This window comes from Carassius carassius, chromosome 43, assembly GCF_963082965.1.
Source record: "Carassius carassius chromosome 43, fCarCar2.1, whole genome shotgun sequence".
Taxonomy (NCBI): Eukaryota; Metazoa; Chordata; class Actinopteri; order Cypriniformes; family Cyprinidae; genus Carassius; species Carassius carassius.
In genome coordinates, this window is record NC_081797.1 from 20,808,164 (window position 1) to 20,825,981 (window position 17,818).

At 46.9% G+C, this 17,818-nt stretch overlaps 1 protein-coding gene and 1 long non-coding RNA gene across 2 annotated transcripts in view; one reads left to right on the forward strand and one right to left on the reverse strand.

Moving 5' to 3' along the window:
- LOC132125468 (uncharacterized) overlaps positions 1-17,818 on the reverse strand; it is a 1,183,551-nt gene that overhangs the window by 424,335 nt on the left and 741,398 nt on the right. The window lies entirely within an intron of this gene.
- The window catches only part of LOC132125174 (uncharacterized), a 36,412-nt gene that overhangs the window by 636 nt on the left and 17,958 nt on the right, over positions 1-17,818 (forward strand). The window lies entirely within an intron of this gene.

Here is a 17,818-nt window from a genome sequence, read left to right on the forward strand (position 1 = left end):
ACACAAATAAGTACAATTTACCTTGATCTTCAAATTCCAAAAGTTTTCACCCCCAGCTCTTAATGCATTGTGTTTCCTTCTGGAGCATCAGTGAATGTTTGAATCTTTTTAAATAGTTGTGTTTGAGTGCCTCAAATGTCCTCAGTGTGAAAATATGTATCTCAAAATCATACAGTCACTGCTGGAAAGGGTTCAAATATGCAAAGATGCTGGAAAACTGAAGAATCTGCACGACCTTAAAGATTTTTCTGAAGAACGCTGCTCAGTTTAACTGTTCAGAACAAACAAGGGACTCATGCACAACCATCACAAAACAGAAAGACAGTCGTGGATCATCAGGTAACAGCACACAGTATTGAGAACCAAGGGTTCCCAAACTTTTGAGTGGGGTTATTTTAATAATTTCAGCAATTTTTTGTATGGTGGACTAAATGTTAACATCTTTTATGTACAATATCTTACTCAGGACAGTACTAAATAAAAAATAACATGCATTTAGTATGATCTCTCTTATTTTTTGAAAATTACTCACATTTTCACAGATTCCGCAAGGGGTGCCCAAACTTTCGAGCCCCACTGTATTTACTCAGTTGATGTTAAACAAAGCAAACCTTAATTCACTTTAAGCTACCTTTGTTCATCTTTTGTGTATTTGATTGTATAACTGCCTTGGTGATTGGACAGTCATCTCAGGTTTCCACCTGAGCGAAATCAATTCAACCAGGTGAACTAAATTTGAAAAAACCCATCCACTTATTATAAGCCACAGAATATTATATATTCCCCCGGATATATTTCAAGTGTTTGGCCCATCGCTTCTTCAAGCCACACCATCTTTCTAGGTTTCCTACCCCGATAGCCCCACTCACCTGTTGGCCCTATCTTAAAACCTAGCAGTAGGCTTAGGCCTCCTTATTCTCACTAACACATAGCGTGTTACTATAGTTTTATCTCATTTCAAGTGTTTTGTTTCACTTTGATCTTTTTCTATCCTCTGTTCTGTTGTGATTTGTTTCTTTCAGTTCACATAGAGACAGTAACCTGTGAGAGCCACCAAAGAAGCTAAATAGTAGAGCGACAACCAGCAGCCGGTGTCATCAAGCGACCCGCTAGGCTACTGCCTATCAAATCTCCATTCCAGGTCCTTCGTTGACCCGAGTTAATTGGCTACTTAACTGTCTGACTGTTTGCACCAGTTAGCCCCAAAATTCTCATAAACGGCACAGCCCGTATGAGTATAGCTCGTTAACCGTAGAACGAACTTGTATTGGTCTGTGTGTGTGCTGTGTTTCTCTCACCTACAGTGAGCCAGGATGTTCCAGTCATCCAGTCCAGCAGTCCACTGGGGCCACCTCTAGACATGGTTGAAAGCAGTGATGACCCCCTTCCTGCCCAAGGACGCCAGTAACCTGCAGCACCAAGAGCAACTAGACACCGAGCTAGATGAACTGATGGCACACGATCCAACGCAAAGCGACTACTACAAAGAACTCGCCAGGATCCTCGGAAGCCTAGTTCACATTCTCGTGCCCAGGCACGGCTCAGCGAACAGAGCAACATCAACCTTGAACAGCAAGCAGCAACGCTTAAGCTTCAAGCAGAGGAGGCCTGGAAGGACCAGGCCTGAACCCAGAGTCGCCTTGATTAGCTCCTCCTCGAGACCCAGAACCAGCGCGAGAAAGAGGACGACACAGATCCAGAGCTAAAGAAAGAAGTAGAAAGACTTCACAATGCCCTGCAAGATCTTCGCCTCAACACAGACCAAAGAGAACAGCTGGAGAGAGAAGCCAAAAAATAACTCAACAAAAAACTCGAGCAAGCCTACTTCGGAGCATGCATCGAACCAAGTATGGAACAGGATGTCGACTTAAAAACTCTGTTCCTCCGAAACCTACATGCCAGTTGGAGTTTTCATCTCATAGTCCCAGCGTGTCCGCGTAACATGACTACACAAGAGTTACGGAATTTAGCCCACAAATCTTACACCAAGCAAAAGACTATTTCTGAAAAGACTGTGAAAAACCCCACAATGTCTGTCCCTGAGCAATGTCTTGACCCTAGAGGGCGCCCCACAACACCGCAGAGGGCAACACAATCGTGGTGATGCTCGTCCAAAGCACCAGATTCTGGGACCGGCGACCCAAAAAGAGCCGATCCCCACCGTCCAGGACACAAAGCCCCGACAGCCGGCAGTGGAACCACTCTCGACACGACACTGGTGAGCTCAGTCCTGAGCCCATGTCGGAAAAACACAGGACAGCCACGTCTGAGACAGCAGTGATCCTGAGGGTGCTGAAAGAGCTTCTTTACATGAAAACTCGCAGGGAAGACAAGAAAGACAAACCAAACATCTTATGTCTAAGCATAAGAACTGAAACCAACACCCTGTCTAACTGCTATCTGTATGAGCCAAGCACCCCGAACACTGCTCGTCACACAGATCACAGAGTTAACTGTCACATCACAAGGTGACAGCATCACACAAGCTCCATAGCTGACAGCTGCACACCCTGAACGAGACAGCACAGTTCCTCACACCAGGTACCACAATCCCAAGGTACCAGAAAATGCTGTTTTGGCTACCTGCCTTTGCAGTGAGCTTTACGAGACTGGTCCTAACCACCCATCGATCATTACACCTGCCCCGATGCCAACATTCCTGGGCAACTTTGTCGAAAAGGGGGTGGGCCAAAAATTCCACCTGAACATCACGTTACGAAAAGGAGTGAGCATGGAAGACCTGATCGACACAGGATCAGACCTTACAGTGATCTCATCTCACCTTTTCAAAAGACTCCAATTTGAAGCTAAGAGACAAGATCGAACTCTTACAACTCAAACTTGTGAACTTAATGTACAGTCATACAGCCAGAAGGACATCCGGTTTCAACAGGTTGCTTCCATTTACCTGACAATCGGTCAGATGAGGCTAGTACATCCTATTTGTGTCTCACCGATGAACACTCATACATTTCTCATCGGCAAAGACCTGCTAGACCACTTTGACCCTTTACTGAACTTCAAACAGCTAAAAGTCTGGGCTCAACATCTAAGGCTAAATGTAGCTCTGGTTGAGTTAGATGGTGATTAACACTAAACAGTAGAAAATCAGTTGAGTCTCCCCAGCTGGAAATGTCGTTGACTGTTAAAGTCTTGTGTTTCTTATAATAAATTGACATATTGATAACACTGAACCTTTTATAATGCTCTTAATTACATGTTGATGCATACTGTATGCCAGTGGTTCCCAACCTTTTTCAACTCGCGGCCCACACAACCAAACATGTATGTTTGCGCGGCCCACTGCAAAAAATTAACTGACCCCGCTATTGTTGGGTTAATAACTTAATACTCAGAAGCTTGTTAACTGTATTTATTGAACTATGGCTGTCTGATATGGACAACTATCATGATTTATTTGATACATTTTGAGATTTCGATTGTAATCACAATTGTGACACACACGGATATGCTTTACATAAATGCATTCAGGATGATTTTGAAACATATTTACAACAGAAAACCAATTAGATCCTTATCAAAAAGTCGTGACGTCTCTAGAACAGACATAAGTCAAAATAATGACTATAGTAAAGGTGTCACAAAATTTGTAGACTTATGGCAAACAAAATATAAATAAATAAATACCTTATCCAGGGACTTTTTTTCTTTGTTGACATGCATTTTTTAAAGAGCTCATTAATTGTAGCAGTGCCTCAGGTGTTGTACTCTGTCTGCAGTGTGTATACAGTATGTATGTGGTGCAGAAACAGCAGCGAGAGTAATTGTTATTGCGAAAGCACATTAAAATAACGCACAAGCGTGAATCTCTCTGTTCGCATGCAGATTTCCTTTTTCTCTGTCACAAAACCATACGTTTCTTGCTCAGATACATGCTGTTCTCGCCCGGAGTGTCTCCTCTTACTTAAACTGCGTCCTGTGCACTCACAACTCTCTCTATATGCATGTGCTAGATATTAATTATTGTTGCAAGTTTTTATTTCTAGCTCTTTACCGCGTGCAGTGTGAACGCTCCGATCCGGTAACATGGGCTCGGAAAAAAAGCTGCAGCCAGTCTCTATTGGAAAAAAGGCGCATCACAGACAGTGTTTGAACCTGGAGTTAGGCATATGCCCAGTCTGTTCTATTCTCGGGCTAGGCGCGTTGCATTCTGATTGGATCTGATAGCATGCTGCGGGAGGTCAGGGCCGCGGAAAATCGGGCTATAAAGCGATTTAGAAATCGCGTACGCTCAAATCGTGATTTTATGATGATTTCTATTAATCGCACAGCCCTAGAATCAACTGGAAATGAACAGAAAATAACTCGGGCTGGCACCGCTCAGCAAAACGGGAAAACCAGATCCAGGCAGAGCTCGGCAGCGGGTAGACAGTCAGCGGAGCAAACAGTCAGGAGGGAACATGTTGACAGCCATTTATGTTGACCTTGTTGACAGCCATTTATGCATGTTTGAATTTGTTGTTCTGTAGCATATTCAGCAAAAATATAAATTGGTGGTTTATTCCTTAGTTACAGTTTAAGATTTATTTTTGTTATTTAATTATATATATGAAATGATGTTAAATGTTATGACTTATTATATTAACAATATTATTATTTCTTTTAATAGTAATTGGCGGCCCACCTGCAATACCACTGCGACCCACTAGGGGACCACTGCCCACAGGTTGAAAACCACTGCTGTATGCATTAGTGAGTGTGGTGGTGCTTATGAGGTATGGTCACTTATTCCTTATATGAACTGTTTCAAATGCAAGACATTGATTGCATGAGATTAAGTTTGTAAATGATAGCCTATGCTCTTTAGTAGTGTGCACATATACTATTTATCATCAAACTGTGATAACTGTGACTAAATTCAGTATATATACGTCTGCCACATGTTGCCAACCCTCAAAAATTCCTGCCCCCTTCTCGCCACCCCATCAATATTTTTCTAGATCCGCCCGTCAGAAATAATTTTTCTAAAAGATAACTTCATCTAAACTTCACAGTCTATGCTGTGACAGACAAACAAGCTCCTCCACATACATTTAAAGCAAAATAAATATTTTTAGTTTTATTTTAAGTTTAAATACTATTAGTTTTATTTTTAAAACATACAGAAAGACTTTGGCATCATGTTTTTGTGTGTGTGTGTGTGTGTGTGTGTGTGAGAGAGATAGAGAGAGAGGGGGAGAGAGAGAGAGAGAACAGAGTGTCTGGCGCAAATGATTTCAATGTTAATTCAATGTAAAGAAGCATTTAAGCGCGTCTGGAGGTCTCGCGGCGCGAATGAGGCGTTTAGCGCAGCGCGGTAGACGTAAATTCGCCTCATTCGCGCGTCTAGTCTGACGCCCGAGTTGCAAAAATTTGAACTTTGGCGTCAATTTGCGCCGCGTTAACCAGTCAGGAGCCTGCTTAGGAGTCACTCATTCAACATGGAGGAATGACTGATGTTGTCAGTGAGCAGTCAACCGGAGCTATATGACACAAGTATCATACACGAGTTCATATTTCAGGAATGAAAAGACCTCGCTTGAAAGAGTGTTGTCACGATCCTTAGATGGAGTGCCCATGAACTTCAGTAGAGGGCACTCCACTCAGGACCATTCCACCCATCAACCACCAGATGTCACTTGGACACTAGCACCCCTCATGCTGTTGCACCACACCCAAACTACATTCCCCATGAGTCACTGCATCACAATCACCTTGCCACACCTGCACCTCATTCATCAGCCAATTTCCTTGCCACACCTGCACCTCATTTACATACACATAAAAGCAGCACAATCACTCTCACTCACTGCAAAGTCTTGTTTAGCCAGTCTGACATTTCACAGCGTTTTTCCCCTGTGTTTGTTATTCCTGTGTTTGACCTTTGGACTGTGTATTCCGACTCTGGTTCTCTGCTGCCTGTCCCGATCTCTGCTCGTTACCGTTTATGATTCTGGATATCCCTAACATACCTGACATAGTTCCTGATTTCCGTCAGGGCACCATTGATCAGGTCCCTGTCGATTTCCCGGAGTCTAGTCAGGTCACAATTGACCATCCAGAGTCAGGTCAACTCTCCAGAGACCATCCAGAACAAAGTCAAGTCACCACTAACACCCAAGAGTCAAGTGAAACAATAGTTAAACTTCATGAGTCTACTCAGGTCACCATTGATCAGGTACCTGTTGATATCCCGGAGTCTAGTCAGGTCACCGTTGTTCAGGTCCCTGTTGATTTCCCGGAGTCTAGTCAGGTCACCGTTGACCATCCAGAGTCAGGTCAAGTCTCCACTGACCATCCAGAACAAAGTCAAGTCACCACTAACACCCAAGAGTCAAGTGAAACAATAGTTAAACTTCATGAGTCTACTCAGGTCACCGTTGATCAGGTCCCTGTTGATATCCCGGAGTCTAGTCAGGTCACCGTTGATCAGGTCCCTGTTGATTTCCCGGAGTCTAGTCAGATCACCATTGACCATCCAGAGTCAGGTCAAGTCACCATTAACACCCATGAGTCTAGTAAAACCACATAAACTTCATGAGCAAAGTCAAGTCACAGTTAATCTTCAGGAACCAAGTCAAGTCACAGTTGATCTTCATAAACCATGTCAAGTCACAGTTGATCTTCAGGAACCAAGTCAAGTCACAGTTGATCTTCAGGAACCAAGTCAAGTCATAGTCGATCCTCATGAGCACAGTCAAGTCACCAACGATCTTCATGAGCACAGTCAAGTCACAGTTGATCTTCATGAACTAAGTCAAGTCATAGTTGATCTTCATGAACCCAGTCAAATTACCACGGATCTACCAAAGCCTCGTCATGTCTCAGCCAAACTCCCAGAGCCTTGTCACGTCTCAGCCGCACTTCCAGTGCCCTGTCAGATCTCAGCCGAACCTCCAGAGCTCTTGTCCTATCCTGTCACGGCTATGGAGGCTGTCTATGAGCTCTCATTCGTTCCGGTCATGGCTACGGAGGCCACCCACCAACTCTCTGTCTGTCCTGTCGCAGCCACGGAGGTCCTCCATTAACTCGCCGCCTGCCCTGCCACGACCACGGAGGCCAGCTACCATCTCATCACAGCCAGGGAGGCCGCTATTAACCTGTTTATGTTCTCTGTTTCAGTCCCACCTGACCACAGTGGAGTCTCCTGTGCGATCGACTCCACTGTGGTGGTCCTTTGCTCCACCCTGGTGGGCTTCTGTCCTGTCTTCTCGGCTGTGGTGGTCCTCTGCTCCGCCCTGGTGGGCTTCTGTCCCGTCTGCTCGGCTGTGGTGGTCCTCTGCTCCACCCTGGTGGGCTTCTGTCTCGTCTGCTCAGCTATGGTGGTCGTTTGCTCCGCCCTGGTGGGCTTCTGTCCCGTCTTCTTAGCTGTGGTGGTCGCCTGCTCCGCCCTGGTGGGCTTCTGTCCCCTCTTCTCAGCTGTGGTGGTCCTCTTCTCCACCCTGGTGGGCTCCAGCTCCATCTGCTCCACTCTGGTGGGCTTCCACGCCACCTGCTCTGCCTTGGTGGAGCCCTGTTCCCGAGTTAAGCCCATGGCAGGCCACTGTTCCCAAGTTAAGCCCTGTTCCCGAGTTAAGCCCATGGTGGGCCCCTGTTCCTGGGTTAAGCCCAAGGCGGGCCCCTGTTCCCGGGTTAAGCCCAGGCGGGCCCCTGTTCCCGAGTTAAGCCCTGTTCCCAAGTTAAGCCCATGGCGGGTCCCTGTACCCGATTTAAGCCCTGTTCCCAAGTTAAACCCATGGCGGGCCACTGTTCCCGAGTTAAGCCCATGGCAGGCCCCTGTTTCCCATGTCAGGCCCAGGAAGGGCCCCTCTGTTTTTCAATGTCAGGTCCAGGAAAGGCTCATGATCTCCATGTTAGGCCCAGGAAGGCTCCAGTTCTGCCTGCTCTGCCCGGTCCCCGACCACTGCACTTCCTCATGGACCTGGCCCTCCATCCCTCCCCCTGTTCCGCCTCCGCTCCACCGCCCTCCTAGATTGTTTTGAGCATCTGGAAGCTGCTCCTTTGGGGGGGGGGGGGGGGGGGGCTATGTCATGATCATTAGATGGAGTTCCCATGAACTTCAGTAGAGGGCACTCCACTCAGGACCATTCCACCCATCAACCACCAGATGTCACTTGGACACTAGCACCCCTCGTACTGTTGCACCACACCTGAATTACATTCCCCATGAGTCACTGCATCACAATCACCTTGCCACACCTGCACCTCATTCATCAGCCAATTTCCTTGCCACGCCTGCATTTACACACACATAAAAGCAGCACAATCACTCTCACTCACTGCAAAGTCTTGTTTAGCCAGTCTGACATTTCCGAGCATTTTTCCCCTGTGTTTGTTATTCCTGTGTTTGACCTTTGGACTGTGTATTCCGACTCTGATAAATATGATTTATCAGATTACAAATTTGTATAGTGGCATGGATATTACATTGATATAACAAGGTAAATGTGGTTTATGATGAAATTTATTGAGTAGTCATAATTCAGATCACTTAAAAACTAAATTTAATAAAACATTTACGTGCATACAGAATTGTATTGTGTGGTGGTACTGATATGTCACAAAAACAACAGGACACACACACACACACACAGACAAACTCACATGCAGAGAGACTCTAAAAGAGGGGTGAAAGAGAGGACCGTGTTTTAGAGGTTTCAACTGTACAATATTAATCTAGTACTAAGAGTAAACTTGTATTATTAGAATTTTTATTGAAAACCTATCATTATACAGTTTCTTTATTGGTTGTTTTATTTCCATTTAATTATTATGATTTTATTTTGAAACTTTTGTTATACAACTTCTTTATTGTTTGTTTCATTTCCATTTCATTATTATGATTTTAAGGGTAGGCACACTCCTATTATGATATGAGGACACATTATCTTTGACCTTGATTCATTTTCTTGCACGCTGTCCGTATTTTTACTGAGAAACCTCGCCAGGCACAAATTACTGTTGTACGGCTTTCTCGGCACCAAAGTCAGCCTTTCCATCATCTCTTCTTCCAATTCCTTCTTGGGGGTTTTAGGTGAGTATAAGAAGTCCATGTCTATGTATTTTTCACAGCTCTTTTTCTGACTTCCTCAGAAATCCGAGGGGGATCCTATTTATCTAAGCGAATTCAATCCTATGAAACCGCTGGTGGGGAAAGCCCGCCCCACAAGTGACACACCATAAAATCTTTCACCCTAAGTTCACCGGTCACCGGATGGTCACGCACAGACTAGATTTATCTTTCAGGTAAATGACACCTGTCACCGGATGGTCACGTACCGGAGGTCCGGTGTCTATTTTTCAAACAGGTGACCATCACACTTTTTATTAGGATAATCCCTTATGATGTGATATATTACAAAACAGATGACAAGTCAATGCTGCCGATTATTCAAGGATGGTGTCATTTCACAGGTGATGATGTATAACCTTGATTTATTACAAACAGATGTCATAGCAACACCTGTGACCATTAGGTCATAGGTCAGGTGGGAAGGGGTCAAAGTCAAAAGGTCAAGTACAAGTGGGGGAGGGGTCAAGGACAAAAGGTCAAGTACAAGAGGGGGGGGGGTCAAGGACAAAAGGTCAAGGACATGTGGGGAGAGGCCAAAGGTCAAAGCCATCAATCAAATTTCGACAACTTGTGCAGACTACTTACTACTTTCATTGTGAGCCAGGAAGTAGGCACATGACAAAATAATTAACCACTTGACCCCAAAGACTTAAGAGAAGAACTATTCCATTCTAGAGGTATTTTGTATCGCTTGGCGGGAAAGTAACCTATCCTACAGAAAAGCATTAAACACTGCTAGATCCGATTACTTTTCTTCTCTTTTAGAAGAAAACAAACATAACCCCAGGTATTTATTCAATACAGTGGCTAAATTAACGAAAAATAAAGCCTCAACTAGTGTTGACATTTCCCAACATCACAGCAGTAATGACTTTATGAACTACATTACTTCTAAAATCAGTACTATAAGAGATAAAATTGTAACCATTCAGCTGTCAGCTACAGTATCGCATCAGACAGTGCACTATAGACCCCCTGAGGAACAGTTCCACTTATTCTCTACTATAGGAGAGGAAGAATTGTGTAAACTTATTAAATCATCTAAACCAACAACATGTATGTTAGACCCTATACCATCTAAGCTCCTAAAAGAAGTGCTTCCAGAAGTCATAGATCCTCTTCGGACTATTATTAATTCCTCATTGTTATTAGGATATGTCCCCAAAACCTTCAAACTGGTTAGTTAGTAAGCTCATCAAAAGACCACAACTTGTCCCCAAAGAACTAGTTAATTATAGACCAATCTCGAATCTCCCTTTTCTGTCCAAGATACTAGAAAAGGTGGTATCCTCACAATTATATTCCTTCTTAGAGAAAAATGGTATATGTGAGGATTTCCAGTCAGGATTTAGACCGTATCATAGTACTGAGACTGCTCTCCTTAGAGTTACAAATGACATGCTCTTATCATCTGATTGTATCTCTCTATTAGTTCTATTGGATCTTAGTGCTGCGTTTGACACAATTGACCACAACATTCTTTTGCATAGATTTAAACACTTTGCAGGCATTAATGGAAGTGCATTAGCATGGTTTAAATCGTACTTATATGACCGCCATCAATTCGTAGCAGTGAATGAAGAGGTATCATATCGATCACAAGTGCAGTATGGAATACCTCAAGGCTCAGTACTATGGCCACTACTCTTCACGCTCTATATGTTACCCTTGGGAGATATCATCAGGAAAAATGGTGTTAGCTTTCACTGTTATGCTGATGATACTCAGCTCTATATTTCTTCACGGCCCAGTGAAACACACCAATTTGAAAAACTAATGTAATGCATAGTCGATATAAAAAATTTGACGACGAGTAATTTCTTACTGCTAAATTCTGAAAAAAAAACAGAGGTGTTAATTATAGGACCTAAAAAGCTGCATGTAATAACCTAGAACATGGTCTAAGACTTGATGGCTGCTCTGTCAATTCTTCATCATCCGTTAGGAACCTAGGTGTGCTATTTGATCGCAATCTTTCCTTAGAAAGCCATGTTTCTAGCATTTGTAAAACTGCATTTTTCCATCTCAAAAATATATCTGAATTACGGCCTATGCTCTCAATGTCAAAAGCAGAAATGTTAATCCATGCTTTAATGACCTCAAGGTTAGATTATTGTAATGCTTTATTGGGTGGTTGTTCTGCACGCTTAGTTAACTTCTTGCCGCTGTCACCTCTGGCTTGCTTAGTTGGGGTCACTTCATCTACAGCGATATCGTTGACTTGATTGCAAATAAATGCACAGACACTATTTAAACTGAACAGAGATGACATCACTGAATTCAGTGATGAACTGCCTTTAACTGTCATTTTGCATTATTGACACACTGTTTTCCTAATGAATGTTGTTCAGTTGCTTTGACGCAATGCATTTTGTTTAAAGTGCTATATAAATAAAGGTGACTTGACTTGACTTTCCAGTACAGACTGCATAGCTTCAGTTTATGGGTATGTGGCATGACAAAAGAACGGAGAAGTGAGGAAAACGTACTCGGTTACTAACGTAACCTCGGTTCTCTCTAGAAGAGGGAACGAGTACTGCGTCTTAGCTAAGACGCTACGGGAAAAGTCTTTTCACGATACACTGAAGCAAAAAATTATCCTTAATTTTTGAATTATTGTAAAGCGCATTTGCAGCAGCACACAGCCATAGGCGAGATGGCTCGCTCGCTCATTGGCTGCTCTGCGGCAACTGCATAAGCCTATCGAGCGCAGGCTGATGCAACATCAGACCAATGAGGGCGCTTCGCGCCCTCCATGCCACTTCCCGCCGAAACGGGTGTGGCCTAGCCCTATAAAGGGAGCTCGAAAAGGCTAACTCACCTGATTTATTTCATCGCCGAAGCGAACCAGAGTGAATCGCACGCATGGAAGAGAACGCAGTACTCATTCCCTCTTCTAGAGAGAACCGAGGTTACATTAGTAACCGAGTACGTTCTCTTACGAGAGTTCTCTCGTACTGTGTCTTAGCTAAGAAGCTACGGGAACCCAATGTAAAGCGCCGTGCGCGCAGGGATCACACACCAATAAACCTGGAAGCGACGCCCAGGATTTACAGTGCACAATCACCAGAGGGACTCACAGAGAGTCCTAGAACAGGAGGGGGGGGGGGACCTTCCTTCCTATATCAGCAGCGTCCGTAGACGCGGCAATATGTCATCACATAATCAAGACAAGGCCTGACCAATGTGGTAATGTGGGTCTTACGCAATACTGCCCATATAACAGTCGGCAGCGCATAGCGCTTGCGATCTCAGAGCTCCAATCAGGACCCTGATTCAACTATACCGACAGCAGCTTTGCTTGCAGGGCGGGAACCTCCAGGTTATAGAACCTGATAAATGTAGATGGCGAGGCCCATCCTGCCGCCATACATATATCCTGTAAGGAGATCCCACTAGACCACGCCCACGACGAGGCGACGCCTCTTGTGGAGTGTGCTCTGACGCCCAGTGGGCACTGAAGGCCCCTGGAAGCGTAAGCTAACGCTATAGCATCAACTATCCATCTGGATAGACTCTGTCTCGAAACAGCCAGTCCCTTGGAACGTCCACTGAATGAGACAAACAGCTGCTCAGTCTGTCTGAAGACAGCGGAGCGAGACACATAAGCTCTTAAAGCCCTAACGGGGCAAAGAAGACTCGAGTCTCCATCCTCTCCTGACACGGACAGGGCAGACAGGGAAATAACCTGAGCCTGAAACGGCGTGTTGAGGGATTTTGGCACATAACCGTGCCTAGGTTTGAGTATGACCCTTGAGTCATTAGGGCCAAACTCCAAGCACGTCAGGCTCACCGAGAGCGCGTGCAGGTCACCCACACGCTTCACTGAAGCGAGAGCCAACAAGAACACTGTCTTGAATGACAGATATTTGAGGCTAATCGTTTGGATAGGCTCGAAAGGGGAACCTTTCAAGGCCTCCAAAAGTGTCGAGAGGTCCCATACAGGGACTGACGGAGGTCTGGGAGGGTTCAGCCTCCTAGCTCCTCTAAGGAAGCGGATGACCAAATCGTTCCTTCCTATTGACTGACCGAGCGTTGTCTCAGAAAACGCTGCGATAGCCGCCACGTAAACTTTGAGCGTGGAGGGGGCTCTGCCCTTATCCAACAGCTCCTGTAGGAAGGAGAGAACCTCCGTCACCTCACAACTAAGGGGTGAACTTCCCCGAGCTGTGCACCAGCTGGAGAATACTGACCACTTCGAGGCATATAGCCGTCGAGTCGACGGAGCTCTAGCCTGAGTAATAGTATTTAGCACTCCCACTGAGAGATCAGCGGGTAACCGTTGAGCGCCCACACATGGAGGGACCACAACACCGGTTGAGTGTGCCAAATCGAGCCCCTGGCCTGGGAGAGGAGGTCCCTCCTCAACGGCACTGGCCACGGGGCAGTGTCTGCTAACTGCATCAAATCTGGAAACCATGGTTGGTTCTTCCAAAGTGGTGCTACAAGCAGTACTGAGCATCTTGTTTCCCTCACCCGTTCTATCGCCTGCGGAAGGAGGGAGATGGGGGAAAAGCATAGAGCGGGCAGCGTGGCCACCTTTGAGACAGCGCGCTTTCGTTCTTGGAAAAGAACGCGGGGCAGTGAGCATTTTCGTGGGACGCGAAAAGGTCCACTTTCGCCCTGCCAAATCTCTCCCACAGCAGCTGGACTGTCTGTGGGTGTAGAGACCATTCGCCCGTGGGAATGTTGTTTCTGGACAGTCTGTCTGGACCCAGATTCTGTAGCCCAGGCACATGAACTGCTCTTAGCGAGCGCAAGTTGCGCTGAGCCCAAACCAGGAGGCGTTCCGCCAACCTGTACAGGTTTCGGGACCTGAGACCGCCCTGGCGATTTATGTAGGACACCACAGACATGTTGTCCGAACGGACTAAGACGTGGTGGCCCTTGATTCGGGGACAAAAGAGCGTCAGCGCGTTCTCTACTGCCAGCATTTCCAGACAGTTGATATGTTGGAGCTTTTCCCGTTCTGACCACAGGCCAAAGAATGGTCTGCCCTCGAGCAGCGCTCCCCATCCCGAAGTGGAAGCGTCCGTCGACACCATTTTCACTTTCGAGGAAGTCCCCAGTCCCCAGTGAGGGCATCCGCCATCAGCGAGCGCGAGCGCTGCATGATCTTCACCCAGGCAGGAGACACAGATGACGTGACGGTCTCCCTCGCTGAGTGGGGCTCTGCACGAGCTGCAAGAAGGCATCTTTAAAAAGATGCAGCTCTTTTACGAGTTTGTGTCGCAGGGCAAACACACACAGGATAAAAGGAATTGAAAAGGACATGGGCGCCGGAGAGCGCAGCAGGAACGGCAGTGGAAGGCGGCGTTGGCCAGCAGCTTCAGGAATGGCTCGTCCCGCTGAGATGCTTATCAGACGACGCGTTGCTTCTTCTCGTGATCAACGATGTGTGAGCTTCGCTGAAGAGATGATACATCAGGTGAGTCAGCCTTTTCGAGCTCCCTTTATATGGCTAGGCCACACCCGTTTCGGCGGGAAGTGGCATGGAGGGCGCGAAGCTCCTTCCTCAGGGGAATACGCCAAGAAGGGGCTGTCACAAGGAGCATCATTCTGGAAACCAAGTCCGATTGGGCCAGTATGGCACCACTAAGAGGACCTGCTCCTTGTCCTTCCTGACCTTGCACAGTGTCTGTGCGAAAAGACTCACTGGGGGAAATGCATACTTGCGTAAACTCTGAGGCCAGCTGTGTGCCAGTGCATCCGTGCCAAGGGCAGAACAGCTGGCAGTGGGACGTGTCAGAGGAGACGAGCACGTCTACCTGAGCCTCCCCGAAGTGTCTCAGGTTCAGCTGGACGGTCTCAGTGTGGAGACGCCATTCTACTGGAAGGGTGGGCTGTCGTGAGAGCTCGTCGGCTGCACGATTGACATGAATGGCACGACGCGACCTCAGATGCTTCTGACTCCAAAGGAGGAGATGGCAGGTGAGTTGCAACATGCGAAGGGAGCGCAGACTGCCTTGGTGGTTGATGTACACTATGGTCACAGTGTTGTCCGTATGGACCAGAACGTGCTTGTCATGTAGCCCATGGTCAGGTGCCCGACGCTGCATGCCCATTGCACATGGAACCCCAGCCAATGGCAGAGTCATCTGTTGAAACAACAACATGCCTGGACACTTTCACTAGGGGAACCCCTGCCCGTAGAAAAGCAAGGCCCGACCATGGGCTGAAGGTTTGGCAGCAGGACAGGGTAACCAAGACCCGGTCCTGAGATGGTGCACGCCTTGTTGCCATGCCCATCTCGGGACTCGATCATGAAGTGAACACTGAAGCGGTCTCATATGAAGCAACCCGAGCAGCGTGACAGTGGCAGTGGATGCCATATGCCCCAGAAGCCTCTGAAAGTGTTTCAGTGGAACTGCCTTGCTGCCTCGAAATGACTCCAGGCAGTTCAGCATTGACTGAGCACGCTCTGTCGAGAGACACACCGTCATGTCAACTGAGTCCAACTCGACACAGAGAAAAGAGATCCTCTGCACAGGGGAGAGTTTGCTCTTTTCCCAGTTGACCCGAAGCTCCAACCGGCTGAGGTGGTTGAGTACCACGTCCCTGTGTGCGCACAACTGAGCTCAGGACTGGGCCAATATGAGCCAGTCGTCGAGGTAGTTGAGAATGCTAATGCCCGCTTCCCTCAAGGGAACGAGGGCTGCCTCCTTTACCTTGGTTAAGACACTAGGTGACAGGGACAGCTTGTGAAGGGCCCGGTTCAGGATGTGCAGGTCCAGGATTGGCCGGCACAGAGTTGAACCGTATGCCCATGAACTTGGGATGACGTGGGGGGAATTAATTGCATAGCCGAGTCTGATGGTTCTCAGGCCCTGGATGGGAGGCGTGGATTATGACAAAGCTACATCGCAATAACGCGCTCAACGGGGGGGATCTCCACATACCCCTTAGCCGCCCCGCTGTCGAGGGTAGTGAGGACGGAGGAGGCACTAGATCTGTTTCGGGCAGAAAAATGTGCCCTCCAGGACCTAGTGATCTCCTGATGCACTTCCGGGAACAATGGAACCAGAGGTGGCTGCCGACAATCGGCGTGCGGCACCCCCAAGAACCAATCATCCAGCCTCGAACATTAGGGAGATGGAGGCACCTTCCATGGCAATCCGACGCTCTCGGCGGCCCTGGCAAGCATAGCAGTCAGCTCTGGATCTGACTCAGGTAACGCCACTCTCCCAGAAGGAGGCAAAGCAGCCAAATCCTCATCTCCAGAGCCTAGCTTGTCCCCCGATACAGTGATCGACATCTGGTCATCTGCTGGTGGGCCGGATGAAGTGCGGTCCCACCCTGTTCGAGGCACCAGGATCCGCATCACAGAACACCAGGGGGCATGATGTGCTGGAGGAGTGAGGGGCCCGTGGAAACTCGCTCGGTGGGGAAGCCCTCGATGTGATCCTCAGATCCCCCTGGCCATGAGCTGAAGTAGCCCTCCTCTTAAAGGAGGAACTAGAACTGGGCATGGTGAGGGGGACACCTCTCGATTGATGAAGAGGAGCCTTGATTGCAACATCGCGATGGTCATGTTCCCACAGGGAGAACATGACTCATCCACGAACATTGCCTCAGCGTGCTCGAGGCCCAGGCATGAGATGCAGCGATCGTGACCGTCAGATGGAGCCAGAAAGTGACCACATCCAGAAATGCACGAGTGGAAAGACATCTTTGAAAAGATGCCCCATCACTCGTGGAGCTCTTTTAGAAATTGCTCTTTTAGAAATTGCTCTTTCAGATTTAAACACCGAAGTGTTGAAATGCCCAGGAGGAGTTGCAGCCTGACCACAAAATGAGAGCTGCAGCACGCTGAAAAAAAGGCAGCAGCACTGGCAACCCCCGCTGATGCGCTGTAACACCAACACTAGTCTAATCGGCTTGTCTTGACGACACTCTTGCTCAGGAAGCTGAAGGCTCGGCTTCGAAGTGAAAAGCTGTTTGTGCGACCTCACACGCTCTCCTTTTCTACCCGCGCTGCGGGGCAGGGTGCACAATGAAAATCTTGCACGCCAATATTCATTGACTCGTTTTGTTAATCCTCGAAGGCGATTCGTCTCTCTAGTGAGATCCCCGATTTAGTCAGTCACTGACGTAACGTTGAACGTGACTAACTGAAAGAGAACTCCTCATTCATGACATAAACAGCCTCCAGTCAAGAACTCTAGAACTCTAGATTCAGTGGCAGTGGATCTTACCAAGGAAAAGATTTCACTCTGACCATCAGTGGAGTCCAGACTGAAGATACAGGAGATTATTACTGTCAGAGTTTTCACTGTCCAAACAGTCAATATTTGTTCACACAGTTCACACAGAGTCGTACAAAAACCTCAGTCAGTCAGAGTCACAGTGACTGCACTGATACAGCTGAGAGACACTGCAGCTTGAGGAGCTACAGTTTGTAACAAACAGCAGTTTCAACGCAATACAATATAACATCGATTTTTGTTTTAATGAAAAACATCCCATGATACGATTATGATTTGATTAATACATGGTTCAAAAAGGTAACACTTTTTGACTTTCTGATTTTGTGTACATCTACACGGGTGCACAAAAAAAGAATTTCATAATTACAGTGTATATGTTTTTCTTTATCTACCCTCAAAAAATGGAAGTAAAATGTTTGGATATTTGTGTTTATCCCTGGAACCTCATCCACTCTCCGCACATTCACTCCGCATCAGACTTACCTTCGGCTCTATTCCCCGCAGTTCCTGTGCCATCATCTCCTGCTGCCTTCTCAAC